Genomic DNA, 27,367 nt, shown 5'->3' on the forward strand with positions numbered 1-27,367 from the left:
GGTCTAATAAATGCCGAATAACAGAGAATAATCACTTCCCTCCACCTACTGGCTAGACTCCCATTGTCACAACCCAGGACACTGTTAGCCTTCAGCATTGTTAGGGCACATAGCTGGCTCGTGTTTAGACTCCTGTCAACCCACCCCCAGAGCAAGTAACTCTAAAAGGAGTCATCCTAGTTGCATTACAATTTTTATCTTCACAATGATATCTATATATATTTATCCAGATTTTCCCAGCCACAAAACTGATGCTCTGAGCTACAGTATAAACTTTTTGATGAAAAATATTTCACATGCAAAAAAAAAAAAAAAAAAAAGGGCTAGCTAAGAAAACAATGGACACATTCAAGTACTGTAAAAAAAAAATAAAATAAAAAAAAATACCCAACACATCTATTTGGAGTTATTTGAATACAAAAGCTAACCGAAACACAGTATGGTAAAACAAATCAAAAGGTTTACACAGATCAGGCACCCTGAAAATTATTTTTCCACTTTTATAGTACCAGTATTTTGTTGAGCACACGATCTCAGAATCTGTGAAATGAAGCTAAGTTATCATATTATCACTTTGAGTGACTGTGATACCTTACATTCCAGTCAGAGGCTGAGATCTACAGTTGCATAAATATTTAAAAAAATATTTTTAAGTAATCATCCACAGGTGTCGCTAAATTTTTAAATGTTTGACAAAACTTCTGATGAGCCTGTGTGCGCGTAAATCATTAAGCAGCTCCAATTTCTAACATTGCACTTGCATTTGACAAGCTTTGGAGGAGCTTTGTTTTCCCGCCTCAATATATAGCGATTTCATTATTCCAAAGAATGCAGACATCTGAACAAGTCATTAACAATTTAGCTAACATACAAACATATTCTGAAGACTAAGAGATCAAAACAATGTGATCAACTAAATTACTATGCTTGCAGGATATCCAAGTAATTTCTTACTTCAATTAATCCAATATATTTAAATAATCAACTTAAATCAATAAACATAAAATATTTTGTCTTCATTTTAGCATTCTGCAGTTCACTGGAACATAACAAGCATTAATTAATCACATAAATAGAATAAAAATTACCCATAAGAATGCTGGAATAACTCACTCTGCTTATAATTTGAGTTATAACATTTTTGATAGGAAGTGCACTAGCTTCCAGGCTGAACGCTAAATATTTAAACTTGCAAAGTTTGAGCTTCATACCCCTGAAAAATTAACTTGACAAAAATGCTTTCACAGTAAATTTTTACACTGACCAATAAACTTCAAACAAATCACAATCTTGGTTTCAAAAGTGTTCTCATAAAAAAATCCATCACATTGCAAATGCTAGGGTTTTTTTAACAATAAGAACTATTCTTCTGTGTTTTTTTTTTTCTTGAACTAGAGCGTAACCATTTAAACGTACAACATTCTTTGAGTACATTAAAACCAAATCATTTTCAGAGGTCTGTATTACCAGAACTACTCCACAATTTCAACACCCATCTATCATTTTACATGAAAGAAGAATAGCAAATCTTACTCTAGGCAATTTTTATAGCCCTGACACCATGATCCAGTGATGAAAGATAAAAACAATTTGACCAGTGGGCAAAAAAAAGAAAAGCATTGTCACTGTAGTGTTGTGCTCTCCTTCCAAAACTGAACCCCCTCCAAAGCAGATCTCAGTTGAGCTTCTCTTCATGTTAATGACAATCCGGATTAACGGATGTAGAAAGAAAAAAAGCATCTATATGGGTGCCTGTGCATAATTTACACTGCAACCACAAGGAAATATTTGTATGTCTCCTTTATTAAAATGCATTGTAAACCTTATATTCAGTTCTACAATAATTATGTGTTTATAACAGAGTAATACATTGTAGTGACAACTGGGATACACTTTCAGGCCAAACACATGCAAACAAAAGATTACATCTACGCAAGCACACAGCCTGGTAGTGACAAGCATTCTTTCAAGTCCTAACCCAGCATTACCTCTGCAAGAAAAACAGAATCCACCCTTTCAACTGCATTTGTGAAGTCTTCTGTCTTCCAGAAGGCCTATTTAGAAATTCAGAATCTAGAATTTGGTGGTGAAACATTCAACTTATGCACACAACTACTTCAGAAGCAGCTCAGCACCACCATGCAAAATAAACACTACAAAAATCACTGCCAACTCTAGCAATGCAGGTAGAACAAGGCTCAAAATTCATACACAGTGATCCTCTAGACGTAAAATTTCCTACCTGGAGAACAGTCACCTCACAGGCAGAGATGGAGGAAGGCGAGCACCCCTCTGCCCTGGCAGGGCCTGTGGAAGCAGCCCTTGCCGCAGGTGGGAACGCTGCGATTCCAAGCTGCCACCAGCTGGGACAAGGCCCCCCAGCCCACACAGGTGCCATCACTCACAAAACCATGAGGTCACTCAGATAAGAGACTAATCCAGCTGAAAACTAGTCCTTCTGCTTCTGCTCCTGCTCTTCCCTGCTTCTGGAGATGACTAAAAAAGCTACTAAGGACAATGTCTGTTGGCATCAGTGCAGATCATTACTGTTTATCAAGTTCAACCTGAGAGGAGAGCGCACGCTGGCACAAGCGCTCCTCCTCCCCCGCTGCTTTTTATACCAGTGGCGGTGCTCGGCAAGTTGCCATTACAGCGAGTTAAAGTGACTTACCCACAGCATAGTTATCCCCTCAGTCAGTGCAAGAGAAGGCCAGCACCACAGGGCTGGGAGCAGGAGGCACTGGAGGACAGAGATGAAGCCATCCCCCGTCAATGACAGGCAGCCTGTGCATGTTGTACCTGGTGCAGGTGTCAAGGTGTTGGTAGTGGCAGGTCCTGCAGGTGCAGCCCCTGTGGGGAGCAGCCGGGGCTGCCCGGTGCCGGACACAGCCAGTTCCAGCCAGCTCCAAGGGCCCCACCGTAGGGCACAGCTGAGCCCCTCAGCCACAGGCGGGCACCTCGGGGAAAGCCTGGGTAAGAAAGGGCAAAGCGCTGCCCGGCAGTCAGGGCTGAGGGAAACGGGGTGAGAAACAGCCCTGCAGGCCCCGAGGGGAGAGCGGGAGGAGGGCAGGAGGGGCTCCAGGCACCCCCGCTGAGGTGCCCCTGCGGCCCTGGGAGAGACCCCAGAAGCAGGAGAGAGCGGCTGGGCAGGCATCTGGGAACCAGCCAAGGTCAACCCACCACACATCCATGGTAAATACCCTTAGATCAGCTCAAACCAATGCTGAAAGCATGCTACAACACTCTCAAATGTTGCCCTACACTCTGGTGTTTCATCATCCATAGTTAGACAGACACACAGGTGCAGTGTCAAATTATCAAATGAGAACATAATTTCAGGTTTCTGTGTTGATTTAAGCCCTCAGTTTTGGCAAATGATGCTGCAAACAGTGCTGGCTTTTAAAGGATGTATCCAAATGTTACACACTTTCACAAAAATTAAAATTCCTTGTTCTTTTTAGAAATAGTGTGGCTATAAAAGTGCAAAAATAAGTCAGAGACTCGAGGTCACATAACACCTGCAACTATTTTAAACTCATTCGATCTCAAACAAATAGGCCCTTTGTTTGCAGCCCACCTTCCGCATTTTCAAAAGAATATTTTATTTAAAAGTAGGTTGTTGGTCTGTGTTTTCTTTTTTTAAAAATCACACAACACTACTTTTTCCTTCTTCCCCTCTCTATTTCATTCTAAGAGCTCATACCCTACCATTATCAATACCCAGCATTCAGTATTATAATTACCATCAATTTCAAATGAAATAAGGCTTTGATTTTAGGAAAAGATTACTCCCATTTCTATTACAGGCACCCATACCCTCTGACAAACCAGCTATACCAAAAGGATTCCCAACCAAATCAGTAAGCAACTCCTACAAGGCTCCTAAAAGCCTTCTCTAGTGACCAAATATGAAGTGATAGTATTTGGCTGCCAAAAAAATTTGGGGAATTGTTAACATACTGTTGAATCTCTTCATGCAGGAACATCTGCTGCCCAGTGCAGGAAGAGATGAGAATGGAAATGCTGAGACCCACCATCACTTCTGACACAAGAGGGTAAGCAAAATTCTTCCACCACAAAGAACAGTTGAGTTTAGTCCTATTTGTATCTCAGGCCAGGTATTTCAAGTGGTGCTACCTTTTTAACTAAATTGACTTTTACTAGCCTGAATCATCAACATCTGAGCTAATAATAGTTTTCTTTAGTTTTTCCATTACTAAGAAAAGTATTTCCATTATTAAAGGAAACTTCATGGAGAAAGGTACTGAGTAACTGGCAAAGTCATTTGAAAAATATTACACTGTCATGTCCATTTCCAAATTAACTCCTTAAAGATATAGTTAATCCATAATAAGAGGAAAATTAAGCACTTTAGCTATCATCACTTGAATGCTACAAAGTCCCAAAGGGTGGAAAATATATATACTTTATATATACACAGTTGCAACCATTCACTATGGAGAAAGCTATAGCTGATGGGATTTTAAAATTGGGAACAGGGGAAAACCAGACTCCTGCATAGAGCCTACAAACTAGAAAAGAGTGGAGCTAGACAGCTCGTATTAGATTGCAATTAATTTTACCATTTAAATGCTTAAAGCTAATCTATATGCTGTCACTGGCTTAAGTGAAGTCAAAAATAAGGGGCAATGAAAAAAAAAAGGAGGCCAAAAAAGAGATACTACCAGCCATGTTTTTCTCCTCCACTTCTTGATTCAGTGCAGTAATTCTGCTCTAGCCCTAGGGCTCCTTTCAGTTGTATTCAACTGCTGCAATTGCTACTGCTGGTCATACCAGTATGCTGGGGTTTTCAGAATACTGTGCCAAAATTAAATACAAGATGAAGAATGCAGCGGACCACTATGTCAATAAACTCTGCCAAGCAAATTATTTTGGAGTCCATGTTGTATAACAGCAAGGATAAGGCAAGGGAACGGAGGCCAGCCCACTAAACCAGTCAAGATGGGACAAGGTGGATCAGAAGACAGCAGCAGCTGTTTTGGAGAGGTGTTAGCAGCAAGAGCCAAGCCTACCTGAGATGAGCTTGGGAATCCCTGCTATGACCAAGTGTCTTCCCCCACAACAATGTGCTTACACTACCATGTTGAAACACGATGGTTCCAGGAAAAAACTCCTTGTCTGCACATTGTCTGGCACAAGTGGGTATTGGCAGAGTTATAACGTAAGCACTCAGTAGATATTTACTAATTTTACTAGTACAATATGCAATAAAGAATTTTTTAAAGGTATTAATTCATTTAATTTTTATTTAATATAGTTTTCCTTTAATATGCATTATATTGAGAATCACAAATATATTTTATTGCGTATTACTTACAAGCTTATTAAAAACCTGCCAGCACTTGAATTAAAGTTACTTATTAATGAGAAACTTTTCAACTGTTTCAATTAAATCCATTAGGATAGTGCTAACAGTTTTGTACTTTAAACAAGAAGGTGTCTAAAAAATTACTATGTTACTAACATTTCACTAAAATTTAGTTTGCCAGGAAGCTGAGGTGGGGGCAGAAAAACGAGTTAGGGATGAGCAAGCCAGGACAACTGCTACAGAGAAAACCGATTGCCTTCCCCCTTCACCCCCACCTCCCATCTGAGCTTAGGTCCCAATGACTGTATTAAGATTTAAATTTGAGTAAAATAAAGAGTTCACCACAACCATGCAATTATCATATATTTGATTGTTCTAACATGTATTCATAGGGAAATTTATATAAATTAGTTTTGTATCAGTTTCAGTATTCTGGAATATTAAAATGGGTTCCACTACTAAAAAAGATTCAGTAGAGGAATGGCAATGCACAGCTATTAAACATTTGAAATGTATTTTCCTTTTAATTTGGTGATTTGTTCCTGAGTGGGTTTTGAGACAGCTATATAAAAAAATACTAACCTGTCTACACATATCAAGCCATATAATGACTTTATCAAAAATATATTCCTACTATTTTCTAAGTCATAATTTCTTGTTAATTTATACTCGGTCTCATTGGTCATTTTAAGTACTAAGACAATGACTCAGGAGCTACCAGGTCTTTCATCATGGCCCACATACTAACCATTCTGATTTAACAGAGAGTTTTTACAGAGAAACCAAGTAGGATTTCCTCTAGGAGAGATACTGACCTTTGAAAATATTGTCCTACTAGCGTTCCAATTTTACAAACAGTAAGCAGACCCTTCAATTACACTATGCAAACTTACAGCCTCACTGATAAAAGCCTACTGTGCTTCAGGGTACTTTAGAAGCAGCAGTCTTCTCTATGTAAAGATACAAAATTATAAGTATATAAATGCCTTTTAAGAATAATCTCAGCTTTATGCAATTTTTTTTCCCCCAGAAATCTTAGGCATCACAGAAAGTCATACAAAAATAAAGTGTCACTGATTAGCAATCACTGACTGAAAGTTGAGAGTTTTCACACTGAAGCACAGAAGTGTTTTTTTTCCCCCCATCAATTTATATCGCTGTGTTTTGTGCCTTGAACTTTCTTTGATCTGGCAAAAGGTCTGTTCCAACCTTTTGCAAATACAAAGGTTAATATGTATACTGTTCCAAAACATAACCAAAAGGGTTATAATCTGTGTTTTATAGATGACCTCTTCAGAGATTTGTCTAATCCCTGGTCTTAGCATCTCTAAATCTTTAACAAAGAAAGTCTGGATCTGGACTCTACACTTGTTTGAGGCTACATGAAATGCCAAAGTCAAACTTTGTGAAGTAAAAAAACAAAGAACATTGGAGTTGCCTTAAAAAGGAATATACCTGCTTTATCTTCCACTGGAAGATAAACACAATTCAGGAAGAATTATAACTATATTTAACAAGTACACTAACTGTGCTGAATTAGATCACAACCATTAAACCATGAATGCACGTTTTTTTCTAAGAGAAGATCGCATTTTTTTACACCAGCTTAATGTCTTTTGCTGCAGAACAGTGTCATGTTTCATAACAAGAATTATAAATTTCAGATCAGTTCAGCTGTTCAAGGTTATGCATTTGTGGCAGTCACCTAGTTGTGCTTTAATATAAATCACAAGTTAAATACTGTATCTAAAGGTTAAAAAAAAAAATCAGTGTATGCTGGTTTTAAAAGTCAAAAAAATATTTCAGAACTTTTGAAACAATAATTTCAAACAGATTATCATAAACATCAGCCCAGCTGTTGTTGTTAAGTGCAAATTTTTCAAAATGCATTTCTATTGCTGTTAGTTATATTTAGGATAAATAAATATGCCCATGCATTTCAAGCTATGAAGTTACAATGCCTATAGTGCAGCTGTTTGCACAGGATCATTCCCTGGCTAAGGCCAGGCATTCTGGCACTGATGTATTAATATTCAACTTGGCAGATTAGCATAAGCAGAGGCTGTCGAAAAGGATGAGTGGGAGAGTGGGAGTACAAAGTATATAGAAGATGACATCTATCTTTAGGAGGTGGTTAGTTTAATTATCTATGAAGTTATCGATCTCGAGTTAGAAAGCAGCTGAGCAAGTGTTTCAGGGAATGCCATGAGTAGCCAGCTCGTGATTAAAAGAATACTTATGCCCTTAAAGTAAACCGGAGAGCAAGAAATACTTTGGCAGTTGGGAAATGCGCATTAAGCAGAATCAAAGCAGAAACTTAAAATATTCATGTCTGTGTGTGCCAACTCTATGGTGGATTTTTTTCATACAGAAAATACCACATGACTTCAAATACAAGTTTTAAGAAATATTTTCCTACTTTTCTCATTAAATTTCCTCAAAATGAGTAATGTTGAAAGATGTTCTTGTTTCTACAGTTAAGTATTGGGCATACTACAAGTTTCTGGTCAAATAACTTTCCCATGAGCCACAGAGTGGGCACACAAGTATTTTGTGCACCAGGAAAAGAATAAACATTTATGTTCAGTGAAATAGAATACAAGCTTAAACCCAAAGTGCCACCAGTTAGGAACCCAAAAGTTTAACCCCATTCTACAAAACAAAGTTGTTCTTTTTTTTTTTTTTTTTTTTAAAGTAAACTCTAATCCTTGGCTCAGTCCTCCTAATCTCATTTGTACCTTCACCACCTATGACCCTGGGTATAGTAAGGTTATTCCAAGCTCCTCTCAACATCACCTTTCTGATCTCTTTACGTGAACACACACAATTAACAAGCAGTAGGGAGATCACTTCAGTTTGAATTATAAACCAAATGCTGCCATTTCTCATTCTCTAAATACCCATAAAGTAAGCTGTAAAAGGACTTGAAATTCACAAGGTAAATGTAAGATGTGGGATAAACAGAGTTCCTTATCTGCAACATGCTATGGCCAAAGTCTCAGTAACAGCAAAAGGCTGCACACTTATCCTCTTCAGAGGGCAGGGCTTGTTTACACAAGGAAATGCCCACACAGTTCTGTGGCTACGGTTATTGTGGAAGTTCTCGTAAATAGGTCAGAAAAAAACACTCCTTTCTCCTTCTCATATGCTGCTGCAAACCATTTGCCAGTGGAAACCCCTGGTCAACTTGGTTAGGGCAGCATTTCACTGAAATTTTTTTTCAGAGTTTATCTATGCTGCAGCCATACCAATTTAGCTCTACGTTTGTTAGCATAGGTATCAATAGCAGGGCAGGCATGAACCTGATCACGTCCCTACAAATCTAAACTAGGGGTGAAGCTCAAGTCATCAGTGTTTCCAACCTATCAGTCCCTGAAATAGATATATGAAAACTAGCCTGGGAACATCTGCGTGCACGTCAGTCACGGTTCCCCACTACGGTGCAGTCCTACTCAACCAAGGCTTCATACCTACAGAACTAGTATTCGGCACCTCAGCATGACTGAACTATTACTAAAACTGTTATTGAGAACCATCTTTACAAGTGTTTTCATTTTATTAATGTGTGCTTATCCACTGGTGCTCAAATATTATGATTAGAGGGGACAAAAATTAAACAGATTAGACAGAATAATTTATTACATAAAAGAACTATGCCACAAGTCCTGAGACAGCAGTAACACAACCAAAGCCAAATTTGAATACTCAGCTCCTCTCTGAACATTTGCCTTATTTCTTCTTATTTAGTTTTTATTTTTCAGAAAACCTATATTCGTATTCTTTGATTCACAAACCCTCAAGATTAACTTAAAAGCCTGCCTGTGCTTTCAAAGTGTACGATTACTAGTAAATAATGAATGTGCACGCAGAAGAAAATGCTAAACCTTTATACTAGGAGGGTCATTTTGGTTATTTCTAAATTATTGATCTTTTCATCTGTTTCACTAACATTCTTCATCAAAGTTTTCAGCTCAACCTTTTCTACTTTTTAGTCCTATAAAGTCAGGAGAACGTACAAGTTACTACTTTGAATGTAATATGACATAATTCTCATTTTTTGGTATTTTGCAAATTTGGAGGGGTTAAATTACCTTCTCTGTGAAGCACAAAGAAAAAAGGAGTAAACCCCCAAAGTCTTCCTGATTCACACACACACATGATGCCAGATTCATCTTGATAATCAGCCATATCCAATCTAGTATTTCTTTATTCATTTCATCAATAAAATATTACCCCAATACACTGTTATACTGTCACATTCACATTCCCAACCCCTCTGCTTCCAATTTTTTAAAATACTTCACTATTACAAATAGTTTTCCCCTTGAAGGTTAGAAAATAAGATTACTTTTGTGTTAAAGGGCAATTTTTGACATATGGCATTACAAAAGAGTCAATGACTATTACATTTATATAAAAGGATTTGAGGCATTGAAACTTTTTTTCCCTTTTGCCTCAAAAATTACTTTATTCATCTCAATGTGCTTTTATTTTATAAAAACAGTGCTGAAGATTAGAAAACATATATTTGAAAATGTCTGAATAGAGTCCTATTTAGACTGCCCAGTTGTACAATGATGACTTAAGTTTTGCCATTTTGCTTTGTGTGATAAAAATATGTAAGTTAAGCAAGTATGAAGAAAAATGCCCACAACGATTGTATTCTAGGAAAAGACAGCTGGTATTGGTTCTTGAGAGAGTGAAACGACTTTGGTGGTTAACACCGCATTTCATAACCTAGGCTTCTCCCAAATCAGGTGTTAACAGTTAATTTAGGTGTCTGTCTTTGTGAACATATCAATACAAATGCTATACACATTAGCACCGATATGCATGATGCAATTGAGAGTTCAGTCTCACTTCAGATGAGTTTAAAAAAACCCACAAACTTATCTATGAAATTCAGAAAGCCACAGTAATTTGAACTGAACGTTTCCATTAGAAAACTACTTTCTTTAAAGTCAGCTAGACAAACAATTTCTGGAAGTCCTAAAAGAAGACAAAATATGTTTCTCTCCTGTCTCAGCACATATTGCCCAGTCAACACAAATGCTTTTGAATGGCCACACAAGTCCCTTGCTCGGCACAAAGCTCCGTGCTTATCACAACACGAGATATGGACCAGTTTGTAAAACAACAGACATGAATGTTTTATGAAGCACAAACCCGCGACTGATTATAGAAACAAAGTGATAGGCAGTACAACAAAGGAAAAAGCACCTAGGAAGTGACTGCAGTAAGGTCCCTTTCTTGCGCCTCCTCGCCATCTACCCTGGCGTCATTTACCAGTCAGATGTAATTTGCGATGTGAGTAGCCCCCGCGTCGGCAGGCAACAGAGGGGTCGGGACTGCGGGGAAGCATCGTGGCCCTTCTCATTATTCTTACAGACAGCATTACACCCAGCCAGGCATCAAGGACAAAAACATGAAACATTCACAACTCACTCATACACCACACCCAGAGAAGTCTGCAGCAGGTTTTATGAGAAAAGCAGCTGGACTGTCAAGGACAGTTTACTTCTAAAATAAACTCTACTTTAAGGTCTCATCGTAACTACCACCTACATGTTTTTATTTTCATTGTTCATTTCCAAAAAAAGCTGGTCAGTTTAGGACTGACTTTACTTAGGACCTTAAGGACACTACAAAAGGCAAAAACTAGCAACAGTTCATTTTGGCAAGGCTCAGCTGCTGAAGTTTATCCTATGCAGGAGGATAGGGCTGAGAAGCACTTCATTTAAATGAAGTCAAAATTTGTTATTTGTCAAAATGGAAACTACTAAACAGATATTTCTGTTGTTTTATTTTGACAGAAGCTAGCAAGTTTGTTTTTAGAAAAGTATTATCAGTTACAAACAAAAGCTACTGGTTTTCACATTAATGGATTACACTTGCCACACAGCTGCCAAAAAAAAAAATTCAGAAATACTTTTTCCACAAAAGTACAATAAATGCACACAGAATAAGAATTCCTCAGTGTTTCTCACCTCTAGGCACCTTTGTATTTTTATATTTTTAAGCTGTCTTGGATCTCAGTGGGCATGCAAATTCCAGTACAGGAAGCGCTGTTAAATCTCAGCTCAGTGAATGTACACACAACCAAAACGCAGCTTTCCATACAGTATCCTCGCTCTGTGACTAAATCCTTGCTGGGAGAAAGCAGCTACTGCAATGCAATACAGACAGAAAAGGTACAGAATAGCATACCATGAGCAGTTATTATAGGTCACATCTACATTAAGAGTGCCTTACCAGTATAGCAACTTTACCCCTTCTACTTAAGGGGCAACTACACTGGCAAAGATATCACAAGATCAGAGGGCTGAGGTTGGCAGGGACCTCTGAAGGTCATCTGGTCCAGCCCCCCTGCTTGAGTAGGGCCTCCTACAGCTGCTTGCCCAGGACCATGTCCAGGCAGCTTTTCAGTATCTGGAAGGATGTAGCCTCCTCCCCTGGAAGGTTATACTCTGTGTTATACACTGTATCAATACTGCAAAGCTGTAACACAAACCAGAAAAGCCAGAGTTTAGGTTCCATTTTAATGCTCTGAAGACTTTTCCTAGCAAAACCCCATTGGTAACAAATCACACCTTTCCATCTGTCAGCACAGTTACAGCAGTTCTAGGGCACATAGGGTAGACAGGTCACACAGGTAGTTGATATTAAACGTCAGTCTGTTCTATCACTTGTGATGCATCCCATCAAACACAATGAAGTCAGTCAGCATGATCCAATAGATACATTGTGCTTTCCAGACCACACCTAGTTATGTACTAGCACCTATGGATACCCAGGCACCAAGCCTGAGCTGCCCTAACACTCACAAAGACTAGGGGTGGAAGAAACTCTCATCATCCAATGCATCTGCCAAACATTGGCAACTATCACATTAATTTGATCTACAACAGGTGGGAAGAGGTCCCAAATAGTTAATCTGTGATTATGCTGGACTACTCTGAGCCAGGGTATTAGTCTCAGCATAGAGTGCCCCTATCCACCTCAGGTAGGGTTATGTGGAAGATCGCTGCAATAAAAAAGCAGCACCTGGTTACTTTCCATTTCCAGGGGTCGCAACTGTCTTTTTGGTGAAAGTTTCCCAGACAGCTATAGCATAAAGCTATTTTTCTAGTACCTGCTGGTATATATTCAGTCTACCCTTATTTCACGCAATATGTATTGTGCGGAGTCATAAGGGAATACTGAGATTTAGTAAAGAAATTGATTATGTTATGATAATTTGAGAAGTAAAACTTGGAAGTAAATCAGAAAACTAGGATGATGTCTTAGAAATGAATGGGAATTAAACAGAACGATTAACAAAAGAGAGCACAATACTTTGCAGCATTTCTTTGTGGAAAAAAAACTGTTCAAAAAGCTACATTCTGCCTCTATGGAAACACACAGGAATGGCTAAATTAAGCTATTAAAAATACTTAAAATATGTGTTCTTAGCGAGAAGTTACATGGACCATGAATTTGGTCTGTGACAGACTGAGATTACTTGTTCACAAAATAAGAACACCAGCTTCTCACCAATGGAACACATTGGACTGCAGTTCTAAGTATCAGCAGAAGTGGTAAAGACGACTGTTATATTAGAATAAGAAAAGGACTTTAAAGGTTATGATTACATCACAACAAGATTAGATATATGGCTTAGAGTACATTTTCATTCTCAACAGACCTATGGAGAAAACTAAGAGGAAATTGAAACCAAAGAGGTTTAAACTTCCTATGCTTTCATCAAAGTAATTTTCTCTCATAGCAAAGTTTTATTAACCAGTTTTCTTTCTGACAGGTGATCAAAGAAGTAAATGCATAGGCAATAGTTATTGATAGAAAAATAAAGTGCATTTTTAATACATTTCTAATGTTTGGTTGGGAGGGGTGTTGGGTTCTTTGAGTGGTTTGGTTTTTTCCCCCTTCCTTTACCTAAACAAGAGGGGGGAAAAGCCTTCAAAATCTAAGTTTGTCATACTTACTCCTGAGCAAAGAAATGCAATTTGTCTTAGAAGAAATCTAATTCAAGTTGATATAGCAACTAGCTAAAGAAAAAATTTTTTAAAGTTCTTTAACCAAGATACCACTCTTCTTGAGGCAAGACACTGCAAGAGAAGTAGCAGGGAAGCGTGATTAGTACCTCCCCATCACTGCATCTTCAAAATGAGTATCTGCTTATAGAGAAACCTCAAAAACTCTGGCTTCCTTCAGGTGCTCTGTCATCCCATGGCACAAAAGAAAGCGTCTACATGGAGCATTTAAGAGGAGGCAGAGCAAGGGTGTCAGCAGCAGTGTAAGAAGTCAGAATACAAGAACATATAGGTCTGCACATGCTGTCGTTCCTGGTCAATATAAGAACATATGTGCCTGTGGAAAAAGAATTTCCCTAGATTTAACCTAGGACAAGAGCAAGTTTACCTGGCCACATCTGGAATCTGTGGCAGAATAGAGCTATAAAGGATTTCCTAGAGAGCCCACTGACATGAATGCAAAAGCATACTTAGCTCAGACCCCAAACGCTGTGTTGCGCATCTAAAATTCTGAAGGCCAGATTGAGACTTAATAATCCTACAGTAACAATAATGTTATGGTGTATAACCATTATACTTGGCTAATCTTCACTTACTGATTTATGAGGCAAAGATGACCAGTTCAGCCCTCCGGAAAAAAACAGAAACTTCATAGGAAGAAGTAGGTTTTCTCTTTCTAAAAGGGAAAGGCTTCATCTGCAGATAAATAAATAACAGGATGAGGAAAATATATGGGATGTGATGCTCCATTAGCAAACATCACATCTGTTACTCATATTTTAATATCTTCACTGTCACCCTGAAGTATACCATGTGCAATTAAGAGGAAATTGCAATGCAATTTTTAAAGTAAATTATTGTCAACAGACATACAGCACTAAGCCAAATGCAAATCACTAAATCAATTCAGCACCGGTTTAAAAAGTTTTGATTAATCCTCAATTCATTGCTATGCTATTATAATATGTTATTAAACGCACCCACCACTTTAAGACTCCCTCATTTCATTTGTAATTACAGTAAATATTGATTGCAAGGGTGGCCTGGAGACAGCTCCAAAACGTGCAACTCTGGTCCCTGGAGGCAGAGCTTAGTGACAATATTCTGCTCTCATGACTGCCCTTCAGACAAACTCAGCAGAGATATAAAAATTCAATATATTAATTTACTGGTTAAAATGCATACCTGCTTGCATTTTGCTCAATTAAGCAGAGAAATTTGTTACAGCACACTTTTTTTTTATAGAAGCCTTAATCAATTTTATCTTTAAATGCTGTTGTGGAAACTGTTCCAAAGCAGCTCTAAAGACAGTCTGAAAAGTGAATCACAGTCTTGGAGCACAACTAAGAGCACTGGCCACCATTAACTTTCTTCTCCCTGGTTCTGCAACAAAACCAACGCATACAGCTAACACAGACCATAGCCAGTTCGGCAGAGTAAAAGCTGAGCTCTTCTAAATAGAGCAGTAAGTGACTACACCTCTCTTCCAACATCTGCTCCTGCTGCTGTAAGGAGGCAAACACAACAGTACTCCTTCATCCCACTCTCCCTTCTACCGCCTTAGCAGAAGGGATGATGTATCTCCAGCCTCTCCCTCTAAAATCTACTGTGTGCCCCCTTCCCAAAAGGTGTAGACACTGAAAGCTTCTTCACACTTCTTCACTTCTTGCCAGGTTAAGGGAAAGCCTAGCAGAGAGTCCTCATTTACAAACTTAGTATCTCCAGGCCAGCCTCCCTGCAGCTCCTAATGGAACAGCAGCTATAAAAAACATTTTGTCCATGAAGCTCCCCCTACCATAATGAAGTTGATACACTGCAGATTTGATCACAGATTTTCATACACTTCAATAAAGAATAAAAATAAGTTGAATTTTAATTTTCACACATATAGGTTAAACAATCCTGTGAAATATATCCAAAAGATTAGCTTGTGTAAACACACAGTGTGGACCTCCTGACTAGTTATTTAGAATGGAGCTGGTCTAACTATGGGCTACAGCATGGTTTCATTTAAAGGCACCACCAACATTTGGCAGAGAACTCAGTCACACCTTGAACCCAGTTGCATTAGAAGATTTTGCAGAGCAAAGAAGAAAACCTCAGAGTGACCAACCCTTCAGCCCATAGCAAAGAACTGTTTCCTCTACATCTTCCTTGCTATAATCAAATACAGATGGGATTGCTATTTGTTTGTCATTACGCTAAAACACATCTCCCCCCACAAAACACCATTACACATATGGAACGCCAGGAATTACTAAAATAGACTTCCAGTAACTGTATATGCCAAGGAACAATCTACATGGAATTTTAACCTAACCAGTTTGTTTCACAACTTTGATACAATGTATTAAAGCACCATTTGCAGCCCTGTAACTTGTCTTCCATCTTGCAGTAAGCCGTGACATAAGAAAATGACTAAATTCTTTCTGTCCATTATTTAAGGAAAGAGGTTGGACAACAGTCAAATTAACTTTTTTGCAGTCCATCCATTTACATACTGATTGAACACAGGAACAAAATTTCTTCTGTTCTTTCTCCATGTTTGCTGGACTCAGAGTGAAATAAAAAAAAGTATGTGTATGCATGTGCATATATCATACGTTAATTAAACTAAGGCTAGGTCTTGTGAGTGTATGCTCAGAACAGCTGACATGAGTTTCCATAATGCTTCTACAGATCAAACTCAGCTGTACTGAAAGTTCATATGATATAGTACATGCAGATAAAAAAATCCAATTAGATTTTTTTGGAACTTTGCTCTCATTAAAGTACCGCAATAAAGCGGCCAAATCTCCAGAAGTGCTCAGTAGTAAGTGGATTATGTTTTTTGCGGGCACTGTTGGATGCTGAGAACTTTCAGCAAGGCAAAGCAGAGCTATAGCGGGATCACTTTTGCCATCTGGTGCAACAGCAATTGGCTCAAGAGTGACTAATAATTATAGCAACAGAAGTTCAAAACTATAATGCTGGTATAAACACAGACTAACATGGTGACGCTGTCGCTATCTGGCACAGGACTCAATCACCTCAGCATCCAGCTCAGGCTGCCGAAAGTTGCTGATCCCTGTGGATCCACTCAGAACCAGCATTTCACACAGAAACGGACCTCCTCTGCCACCAGCCCTTCTACAGGCTGTTCCCCAGTCTAGGGTTCACCCTGTAACTCATCTGTAACTATAGTCATATACCCTTGAAATGAGAAGGGCACTGCGCCACTGAAAATTAATGAGCCAACAAGAAATATGTAAAAGCTATTTTTCTGGACAAAACTTTTCCCCAGTAATAAAGTTAAGGGCACAACATCCATAACTCTACTATATACATTTTGGGGTGGTTCACTTCGTTCTATTTCTAGTCTAGTCTCCATTAGCAGATAGAAAGCATCTTCTTGTTTAGTTTCATTGGAAAGGAGTCCAATGTTTGTGATCCAAGGTTTCTTCAAAATGCCAGCTAAACCAGTAACAATCAAGAGATTTGCTTTGGCTAAGCAGCCCAGGACTGTAACAGTAATGCAGACACAAGCCCTCCCAGAAGGCTCCCATGAAAAATGACTCCCCCCCAAAGCCAAGAGCAGCAGTTCAAACCTTTGTTCAGGTCAGACTGGTACATACCAGATCCTCTCACTGCACATCCTATTTTACTGTGTTTAAAAATATGCACCCTTCCCCTCAGCTCCACAATCCACACCACCTGCACACTCTGATACTCCTCAGACTGTGAGGGTATGGGCTGCTCCCTGCTACAGCCAGTGCATGTACAAACCAACCCCAGAAGGAGAAAGGAAAGCAATCCCAGCTGCCCAGCTCCCACACTGGCCCACAGAACAAGCAAGCAGCAAGGTCAGACTGGCTGGACAAATCTCTCGCACTCCCTCCTACCTAATGTAGGGCTGGAGGAGCAATGGTGTGGGATGCTCCTGCCAACTGTCCTACAGCTAGCGTGACCCTCACCACTGACTCACACCGAGGTGACATCTACAGCTGACCAACCAAAACGTTTTCAGTGAAATACAAAGGCGAACCATTCAGGCACAGCAGTGCAATCAGATGAGAGTTTTGCAAAATCTGAATAATTATATTTTCTTATAATTTGGTTTTTTACCACATTGTCCTTATAAAATATTAAAGCAACATAAAAAACATGCAAGAATTTATCAAGGCCATCTGACACCTCACACAATAAGATCCTGTTTTCACCCATTTGGACTGCAGCCTCTCAAGGTAACTGCAGACTGAACAGTTTGGGGAACTTTCATCCAAACAGTTTAGTTACTCCCTGGACCAAGGTTATGGAAAATACAAAGTCTTGCTCATGCTATACCATTGTGAAGACTATTCTCTCAGACACTCTGCTGCCTTTGGCAACAGAGGAGGGATGGAGCACCAAGTGTTTTCGTATTTGCTATACGGGCAATCGAGGTGGCTGCGCTAAGTGAAGAGCTTCCTGCTGCCAGAATGGATGGACCCACTCCCCCTTCACCCTTGCTTTGTCCACTCCTCAGAGTTCACTGTGATGCTTCGCAATCCCTGATCCCTCCGAGCAAGAGAAAACTTCTCGTTTTTGGATGAGTCAGGTCACCATCCAAGCAAGTGTGTTCAATAAAGGATGACCCAGGGCACAGCCAGAACTAGGACAGCCCTTGCGGTGGCAGCAAGCACACAGATAAACTTGGGGGCATCTTGTCAGGCTGCATCTTAAGTCAGGCTGGAGAAGGAAAAGCAAAATCTATTTCTACCTAGAGCCAAATATCTACAACACTGTCCAACTTCAGTATGTTTGTGTAAAGGAAATACAGACTGACACAGTATTTTTACAATTCCGCCATTTCAGTTTCCCTGTGTTCTGGAGCACAGGCCAGAGATCATCATCTTCCACATGAGTCAGAGTGTAATAGGGTTAAGCTTCAGCACCTATGATTGAATGCTGACTGAGAGTTATTAAACAGATGCTATCATGCAGTTCTCTAGTAAACAGACAGAAAAATTACTACCATTTACAGTGCTTTCTGTGTGGAGTATTATGAATAACTTTTAAATGGAAATGAGAAAACAGAAAACCTATTGACATTCTTCACAGAGACTTTCCACCATTTGTTAGCCACATATTTTGACATCTTGCATTGAGTAAGTGTGTTAAGGGATGGGAGCGTAAATGTTACTTATGTCCTTTACATACCGCTGTTAACGGTGCACTATTTATTTATAGGAAGTCTGCACCTCCACTCTGTAGTGGTTAAGGAGAGGAACAAAAAAAAAAAAAAAAAGCAACGTCAGGCTCAGGCCAAGCCTTTCAGTCACATAAGTAACTTGTCTAGCAATCTCCACAGTCCTGGCCACGTTCCAGTCCTTGCACTACAAGCTGATCCCTCATCATCTGCTGGTGAAAACAAAAATGTCCAGATTGATCTTGAGTGGTATCTATCACGTTGACTTTTTTCCCCTGTCAGTACAACACTTTCACTCCACAGGGTGGAATGAAGTCTTTCCCAGCCGAACTCTGGCTCCTTTGGAAAAGCTGTCATCCACCAGGTGTACAGCCCAGCTCGTGGAACAAATACAGCCTGCCCAAATTGACTGAGATCTTTTCCTCTTACAGAACAGCACTTCCAACCCTCTGAGCCCCAGCTGGTTCACCTATCAAAAAGTAAAAGGGTGCAAGCTTTCTACTGCTTCAGAAAATAAGAAGTATAACCATTAAATGCCACATTTTATTTCTGAAAGTTTCCAGATCCTTTTAGCTGAATTATCCTGGATCATAAACACAGTATGTTTGGAGAAAAGGAGCATACTGTATTTCAGCTAAGGTCTATGCTTTCTCTGCTTACCTCTATAGGCCAAAGTCAAATGCTATGAGACAAATACATGTATTATAAATCACATCTTTCAACACCAACAGCTGGCCAGCCTGCTTACACGTGGACATTGCAGAGCACGCTCCCTCAGATGGTAACTGGTGGAAGTGAGACCATAGATCCAGCTGCACTAGGGATGAAACTAAGAGAGGATTGAGAGTGGGAGGCAGAGACTCTCCTGCACTAGCAGTGACTCTCTCAAGACATCCAAGAAGAGAAAGAAGCTGCTTGGTGAGAAAGGAAGAAAAGAAGTGGGATAGGAAGCTATTCAGAGGGAGGGAAATGGTTCAGTTGAGGCAATATCTCCAGAAACAAAGGCATGAGCAGGGAACTACCCACTCCTGCAAGATGGGGTTCATTTGACCTGAAATTCAGATTCTTTTGGCTGAAGAGACCATCACAGCCACATCAGGAGGGAAAACACAAGGCAGGGGGAATCATCATCATCATCATCATCTGGTCTGTTAGGCCTGAGATAAAAGGAAGGGGAGGAGGAGGACAAAAACTTTGACAACAAACCAGAGATGGAACAGAAAAGAAATTGAAAGGTTGGTGTGTGGAAAAACAACTAATGGACATTGCATTACTGAAGGAAAAAAAAAGAATAAAAGTTAGATTATCCAGGGTAATGAGTTTGGGATTAGCTGGAGCAGAAGGGAAGGAAGGACTGTGAAGATACAGGACAGCAAGGCTTCAGGAGGACAGGTCGGGACTGAACAACAGAGAGAGCAGATGCGGCACAGAAACCTTACAAAGGCAAGATGGGCTGATTAGGTGAGCAAAAAAAAAGACACTGGTGGGGTCCAAGCATGACTGGGACAAGCTGATGAAGCAGAAGAGACAGAATATACTTACAGGCCTGTATTGGCAGCAAACAAAAAAAATAATCTGTGACCCAGATAGCAAAACGCATATAGATGCTGCACTGGAAGCCATTTTGGCCGTTCAATACATAAAGGGTGCTTATTATAAAGACAGAGAGACTTTTTACCAAGGCCTGTAGTGACAGGACAAGGGGTAATGGGTTTAAACTGAAAGAGTGAGATTGGACATAAGGAAGAAATTTTTTGTTATGAGGGTGGTGAGGCACTGGAACAGGTTGCCCAGAGAAGCTGTGGCTGCCCCCTCCCTGGCAGTGTTCAAGGCCAGGTTGGATGGGGCTTTGGGCAACCTGGTCTAGTGGAGGGTGTCCCTGCCCGTGGCAGGGGGGTTGGAACTAGATAATCTTTAAAGGTCCCTTTGAACCCTATCCGTCTATGACTCTATGATGATTTCCAACCTCCACCCTGCCTCCCCTTAGCAAACAGCCCTGAAATTCACTGGCCATGTTCTGGTCTATCCCAAAGCTGGTTCACAAAGCAGTAAATCAGTTCCTTATAATATCCCCTGATAACTCATGTAAGGGTGGTCTGCACAATAGATCTAATCATTGATAATGACCCATATCACACACTTTTCACACAAAACCACACAACGCCTTTCTTCTAATGCGTATGACAGGCCTGGTGGATTAAAAACAAAGATGTAATAAAGGTGGGATTTATACACTTTTTGCACAGAGACACAGAAGTGCGGAAAAAACAGAGTTTCACAAGTACAAAAGTCACTTGTAACATTGAAAAACTGTCCTCTTGTAAACTTCTCCTATGATCCTAAATCTTGCAGTAAGACTAAATATATTATTTAGGTAAATCATATGACTAGAAAACATCAGGGTTTCAAAACCAAGATAAGACAGGACTGTCAATAGACAAACAGTCTCAGAAAAAACAGATTGAAAACAATGAAGAGGTTTTTGTGACTTATTTTTAACCCTATCTAGATTAAGATGATTAAAAAAAAAAAAAAATCAGGTCAGGATGACAAAAAAAATTACCTGTTACCAGGAAAACATTCCTCTGGCACAGAATACATATTCAAGTTCATTCTGCAGATACTCCAAAACCCTCCTTAAAACATTCTCTAGTTATGTATGATTTTCCATCCTGATAAGTTAGCTTCCTGTCAGTGTTCTTTACCTACTCTTTCTTTTCACATTTTCCTTTGGTTTCATTTAGTAGTCACATAATCATCAACTACATTTTGTGCAATTGTATCACATGCATCTTCTCTTGTACCTGTATCATCCTTTACTCTTTGCAGAGCTTAAAATTTTGAATAAAATACTACTACTATCAATAATAAATAATTGCTAATAAAAAAATGACCTAAGGAAATTTGTAAATTTTGAAGCTTCTTGTAAAGCTTAGAGACTAGAGGTGGCACAAATGCAAGCTACATGTCTTGAACAGAAATTCAGACCGCTTTTTGATCAAAATTTGAAGCTGACTGAGTACTTTGGAAAGTAAATACAAATTTGAAATGTCATAGACAGACGGAGCAAATCCAGGTCTGCGATAGACAGGCCCATTCCAATCCAGCATCAAATCTGTCAAACTGTATGCCAGAGGTACGTGTGAGGACAAGCCCTCAGCAGACAGACGGGAAGGAGCATCCCTCCCATAACTGCCAATTTCTGATGAAGTCTTCCAAATCAGACTGAGGCGCTGGCCCTGCAATTATTAAAAACAGTAGATGAAGAATGGTAACAGAGCCCTGTGTCAATCCTACATTAAAATAATCAGGTGAAGAATAGTGGGCAATGAGGTCCTCTGAATTGGGAAATAGCACATATTTCCACCTTCCAGATGGTAGGAAAAATGCACTCCCCTGTTGCTTCCTCTCTTTCCCACCCATAAAATGCATTCCATAATCTCCGATAAAAGAGAAACACCAAGTTCTACAGGTCTGCAACAGCTGGCAACACTCATTACATTTAAGCTACAAAAAAAAAAAAAACAAAACCCTCCAGAATTCCTCAAATTCTGAAAGATTAATAAACACTTTCACCCATAAGAACTTTTAAAGAAGTTTGAATCCAAAAATGTAAAACTTCAGTTATAAAGCAGCAGCAAAGTCAGGATCACTAAAAACTTGGTACTGCTACATACACAAAGGTTTGAAAAAATTAGTCACAAAGATGAATGAGAGGAAAACAACAGTGCAGGAAAAGGTAATCTTCGATTTCCTTACCCCCTCATCCAGTCCCAATTAAAGTTGAAGAATCAAAATCCATAGCTCATATTCTTCCTCAATGTGAAGAGCAGGAGGAAGTTATACATGATAATTATGATGGTCACCATCAGACCTTCCAACCAAGCAGAACAAACTGCTAAATCTGAAACTCTCCCAAGTTCTTATGTACACAGTTTTAAGCCAAAGATAGCAAGAGGCCGATCCTGCATCCACATCAGCTCTATTCCTCCTCCCACAACAACAACAAGAGAAATTTAAAAGTTTAAACAAATTTAAAAATTTAAAAAGAAAAAAAAAAAGGAAGCTCAAGTAATTAAATTGTTAAATTTAAGTAACCAATTAAAAGAATGACTAGATACCAACCTCTCAGGTAAGGATTTCTTTAAAATAAACAATAACAATATTAAAACACCTTTCAAAATCCACGGTTAAAGGTGCTAAGGGTGCAGCCATCCACCCAAAAGAAATATTTTTAGATCATGAAACTCACGGTCAACACCACCTTTGATAGACAAGAGATTCTTGTGGAATCAAAAGACACAGTCCAAGCACTGCGATCACACCTGCCAACCCATCCACGTGCTGCAACAGTCGTAGGTTCTGACAGTGCCACCCAGGGCAGGAGAGGAGGGGCTGTAAATCACAGCCTTGGAATTCAGAAAAAGAAACTGTTACCAGGTTTTGGAGCAAGTGTTAAAAACCTACATTTTAATGGCTGACCACGTCAAGCCCTTCAACGAAATTTCTACAAATATTGAAATAAAGGTCTAGTGCTAAAAAGGAGCAGGTCACACTTTAATCGTGCCACTGGGATCAGATTTCCTTGCTACAGAGAACACTGCCCATTAATCTGTGGTTTTCAGCCCCAGCTAACAGACGTGTAGAAGTTACCAGAGCTATCTAGAGGCATCTTTAGAAAAAAAATAGCTTCTCTCCTCCATAGCTGTAAATGCATGCTAGTTTTTCTAAATGACAAAGCAGCAGCCAAGGTTTCCGATTATCCAGGGAACACAGAACCTGTTTGACAGTAAGCAGGTCTGATTAATGCCTGCATCCTCGTGACTTCATCACCCCTTCTTTCAAAAGGATTGACCTTTAATTTCTGATAAAGATCACTTCCAAGCTTCTGAAACTAGCAGAGAGATAGTGTTGCTGATAAAAATGAATTCTGTTTGTATTCTGAAGAATATCATGACTCCCTTAGAGGAGGGGGAAAAAAAAAAGTACAAAAAAATGTCACTTTAGCTTCTTTTGCTATCTCATTCGAAGGGTCAAAAGAATTTGGTGGCCTGCCACCAATTAAGTTCCTGCCACAAGTGGTCCTTTGCGATAAACATGGAAACAGTGCAGCCAATCAACAGACCCAAAAATTTCTTGCAGGGCGAGAAAACATGTTTCAACGGTGACCCTTGCAGAGCTCAAGCTGACCACAAGTACTTCAGATTCCTGCTTCCACTCCTTGTCACTCGGCCACTGCCGAGTGTGATACGTGTGATATGGTCTGTCACCTGATGCTCAGACTGGTTTGCGTTACGTGCTTGGGCTCATCAGCCAGTACTGGAAGCTGCTTGAGTTTCACTCACCAGTCTGTTGCTGCTGCCCTTTTTCCAACATCGCCCATGTTCAGGCCCGCTTCTGTTCCACACTTCTCTATGGCTGGAGAGGCTGAGGGAGGGAGATGTCATCTACAGGTAGGTTCTCACTTTGATCAAACTGAGGGTTATAGAGGAGAGAATGATGGAGCTGAGGTTTCCAGTCAAAGCTCGGGGCAGCACTATCCCTTTACTCAGCTATGATTAACAAGTCACGTATGCTAACTTCCCACAGGCACCTCCCTTGTTTTCTGGGTGCCTAGCTTGCAAGTGAGATGCAAATTAAACTATCTTGATGCGGATATAAAACCTCTGGGTTAGATTTTCCAGTTTTAAAGTCAACGAAAAATTTTCTAACTTGCAAATTCTCAACTTTGGGTTTTTTCCATACCACATTTTTTAAGTGCTGCAGTAACAAAACCAGCAACTGAACACACACACACACACAAAAAAAAGCAGCACTGAATATTGTTAAAAGTTCCAAACAGCAAATGAGTTTGGGCATGTAGGTAGAGGAGAAAAAGTGAACAGGCTTTAAGTTTCTAACCAAGAATCTCAATTCATTGCTTGCCAAAGAAACAAAAGACATATGTGACAAAGAGCATAGCTATGTCATCTTTTGCAGAATGGCTTATACCTCATGATCTCCAAGCTGTCCAACAAACCCACAGGAAAAAAAAGACAAGACTTGTAGACACAGTAGGGTTGTGTTAACTTAAGTCTGGCACTGCAAAGTTGTATTGCGTTCAGATGGGAGCTGGCGCTCAGCCAGCCAGCTTGAACCACAAACAGAACAAGCTTACTTCTGCCTGTAAGTGTTGTGTGGGCACACTCAGAACATGATAACGAGATGCACAACAGAACACCAAGGAAAAAGTAGTTCCTCTGTGCTTCGGAGCATACAAAGTTTTTGTTTGTTTGTTTTAAATACCAGAATCCATTCAATGCAGCGGGACTAAACAACACAGAAACAGGGTAGCTCTGGGAGCGCCCTTAAATTGCCATAATCTTCAGCATTATAGTAGTGTGAGTGAACAGCTCAGATACAAATTCGTCTGAGCTGGTCAGAAAAGTAGAGAAAGATGACTCTGCAGGAAGGTAAGAGGGCTGAATTACGCTAATACAATTAGCTCCAACTGACTTCATAGTCAAGTCAGACTAGAACAGAGAAGATGGCCACTCTCTCTCCATATTCAGTATCACTTCTTTCTTGGTCAGAGGAAGCCATTGGCGGATAATCCATGAGACATCCTCTTTTTCTTCAAAGAGCTACATACACTCTCTCTCAGGTAAGTCCAGCAAACAAAGGACTCTGAAAAATAAACCAATTCATCCAGAAGTTACGTGTGTAAGGATTGCAAAGTATGAACGCGCAGTAATTATTCAAAGAGAGGTAACTCCCAGAGAGTGCAGAAGACATTGCAAACGTCTTCTGCATTTCAACGAGTTGCACTCTCTCAGATAAGTTGTGTTGTATTTAAATAATACATAAATAAATCAACACACATGCCAGTGCTGGGTTTAAAACATTCTAAGCTTACATATACATAGCATCAAAACAACCTGAAACATATTTCATGGTTGAGGGATCAGTAATTTAGAAGTAAGAAACAGAGCCCCAAATTTCAGAACTAACAGCATGGAAGAAGAGGTCAATGCCAACTAGTAAAGAAATTATTAACATATGTGGTACAGCTCTAGCAATGTAGTGCTAACAGCTAAAACTACAGTATTATAATAAAGAACGCAGATGGTATTTGATTTCAAAACAATTAAATAAGAGCATCATAGATGCCTTGTTGCAAAAAAAAAAAAAAGCCTACATTAGCTTATAATTTGTTTAGCAAAGTACTTTGTTGCTAGCAAAGAACTTATAATCAAAATATAAGTTAATAAGTGCACAAACCAATACTAAGACTACGTTTGTTAAAAAGCAGCCTTTATCTCACAGATTTCACATGTCTGTTCCCTGAAGCTGGAGAATATTTCCATACATGCTGAAAGAGATGGCAGCCAAGGCTTGAAGCTGAGCAATACTCTTTTTCTAGCCCACTCAGAACTAAAGAACAGCACTCTTCAAAGCTTTTGGGGAAAAAGAAAGGCTTCTCTCGACATTTTCCCTTGTATACAGCTGAATATGAAGAGCAGACAACAACCCATTGGTCAGGGCAGAAGAGAGAGAGTTTTTCAACTCACTGCGTTACCTGATTTATTCCAAAGTCTTGCAACTAAGAAATAATTACTGTATATTCCTAGAAAAACTGGAAAAATGCTTGAGCATGTTGTTTTTATTCTGAAAGCCTATCTTCCACAATCCCAAGTATCCCAAGGCTGAAAATCTGTTTTCTATGAGGATACTATTCAAGCTGTAATTATGCTTGCAAGCATGAAAAAGGTCAGCGGACTTTTCATCTCTACCTTAAAATATGGGGAAGTAGTTAGCTTTGATGCTGGTTTCTCCTATTCACTTCTTTTACCAATATCATTCACAGTTTCTAATGCAAACCAGATGATAACAGCACAATTCTGAATAGCACAAAATACCTAGGTGTGTCATTTCCACCACCTGTTCTTTATCAAAACAGAAAATATTAATCTCACTCTAATTTTTCCACTTTTACACTGCAGCTGACCTTGTTCTGCAGCTCACACACAATTTACATGACGGAAATCAAAAAGTGCTTAAAGCATTGCCAGAAAGAGTCACTACTTTTGTGCCAGGAAACTCGCATTGACATCTCCATGCATAAGCCCCAAAGCCGGGACTCGGGCTCCCAGTGGAAAAGGGCTCCGACCACCAGCCCCTTTGCTACACAACAGCTGACCGATGGTGGTTGTAACACCGAGCGGATCTGTACAGGACCTTGCAACCCAAGTGAAGATCGCTCACGTGGCCGGTGGGCCAGCCTACCCTAGACACCCATGCATGCTGTGAGATGGACCTCCCCACACATGACGCTGAAAGTGAAGCGTTAATTTTAAGGTACCAGAGTATTTAGGTTCCAGAACAATGTTACCCTTCCTTGTTGAATATTCTGTGTGATTTTTGTGCCAATTGTACCACCAAAAAAAAAAAACCAAACCACAAACCCAAAAACCTGGATACTTTTATTATTGAATAGTTTCCAGCCCAGACTTCTGTGTCAGTAAGGGTGAACTGAACACTGGAGACATCCCTAGCGCTATTTTATACTAATACACCTAGGAAAGTTGTACTTTTATATGTGACATAGCTTCACAAATAATTGACCTATAGCAAAATAAGTCTGCCCAATTTATAAATTAATTTATCCCATTGTAGTTTTGATTAGAAATTACTCTTTTTCCTTTAGTAGACAGAAATATCCATTTTCTTCATATAAAGATACTCATGTTAACTTTGTAAGACATGTGAACTCAGACCATCCAAAACTCCTTCCATAATTCCTTAACTTACTGACCAACCATATACTTTAAGTACAAATACTGGTATTTAATACTCAGCACT

The 27,367-nt window shown here is 39.5% G+C and overlaps 1 protein-coding gene and 1 long non-coding RNA gene across 15 annotated transcripts in view; one reads left to right on the forward strand and one right to left on the reverse strand.

Annotated features, from left to right (window-relative positions):
- Nucleotides 1–27,367, reverse strand: part of SEMA5A (semaphorin 5A) — a 353,459-nt gene that overhangs the window by 300,605 nt on the left and 25,487 nt on the right. For 2 of the 14 annotated variants that reach the window (XM_075744787.1, XM_075744794.1), the window contains exon 3: nt 13,956–14,055. The exons of the other annotated variants lie outside the window; for them this stretch is intronic. The gene's annotated coding sequence lies outside the window, so the exon portion shown is untranslated. The remainder of the gene's footprint in view (nt 1–13,955; nt 14,056–27,367) is intronic. 14 annotated transcript variants of the gene reach the window in all.
- On the forward strand, nt 23,890–26,890 carry LOC142600748 (uncharacterized). Its single transcript, XR_012834311.1, has 3 exons — nt 23,890–23,979; nt 25,099–25,169; nt 26,509–26,890. It is a non-coding gene; the product is annotated as an uncharacterized LOC142600748 (long non-coding RNA).

This window comes from Balearica regulorum, chromosome 2 (assembly GCF_011004875.1).
Source record: "Balearica regulorum gibbericeps isolate bBalReg1 chromosome 2, bBalReg1.pri, whole genome shotgun sequence".
Lineage (NCBI taxonomy): Eukaryota > Metazoa > Chordata > Aves > Gruiformes > Gruidae > Balearica > Balearica regulorum.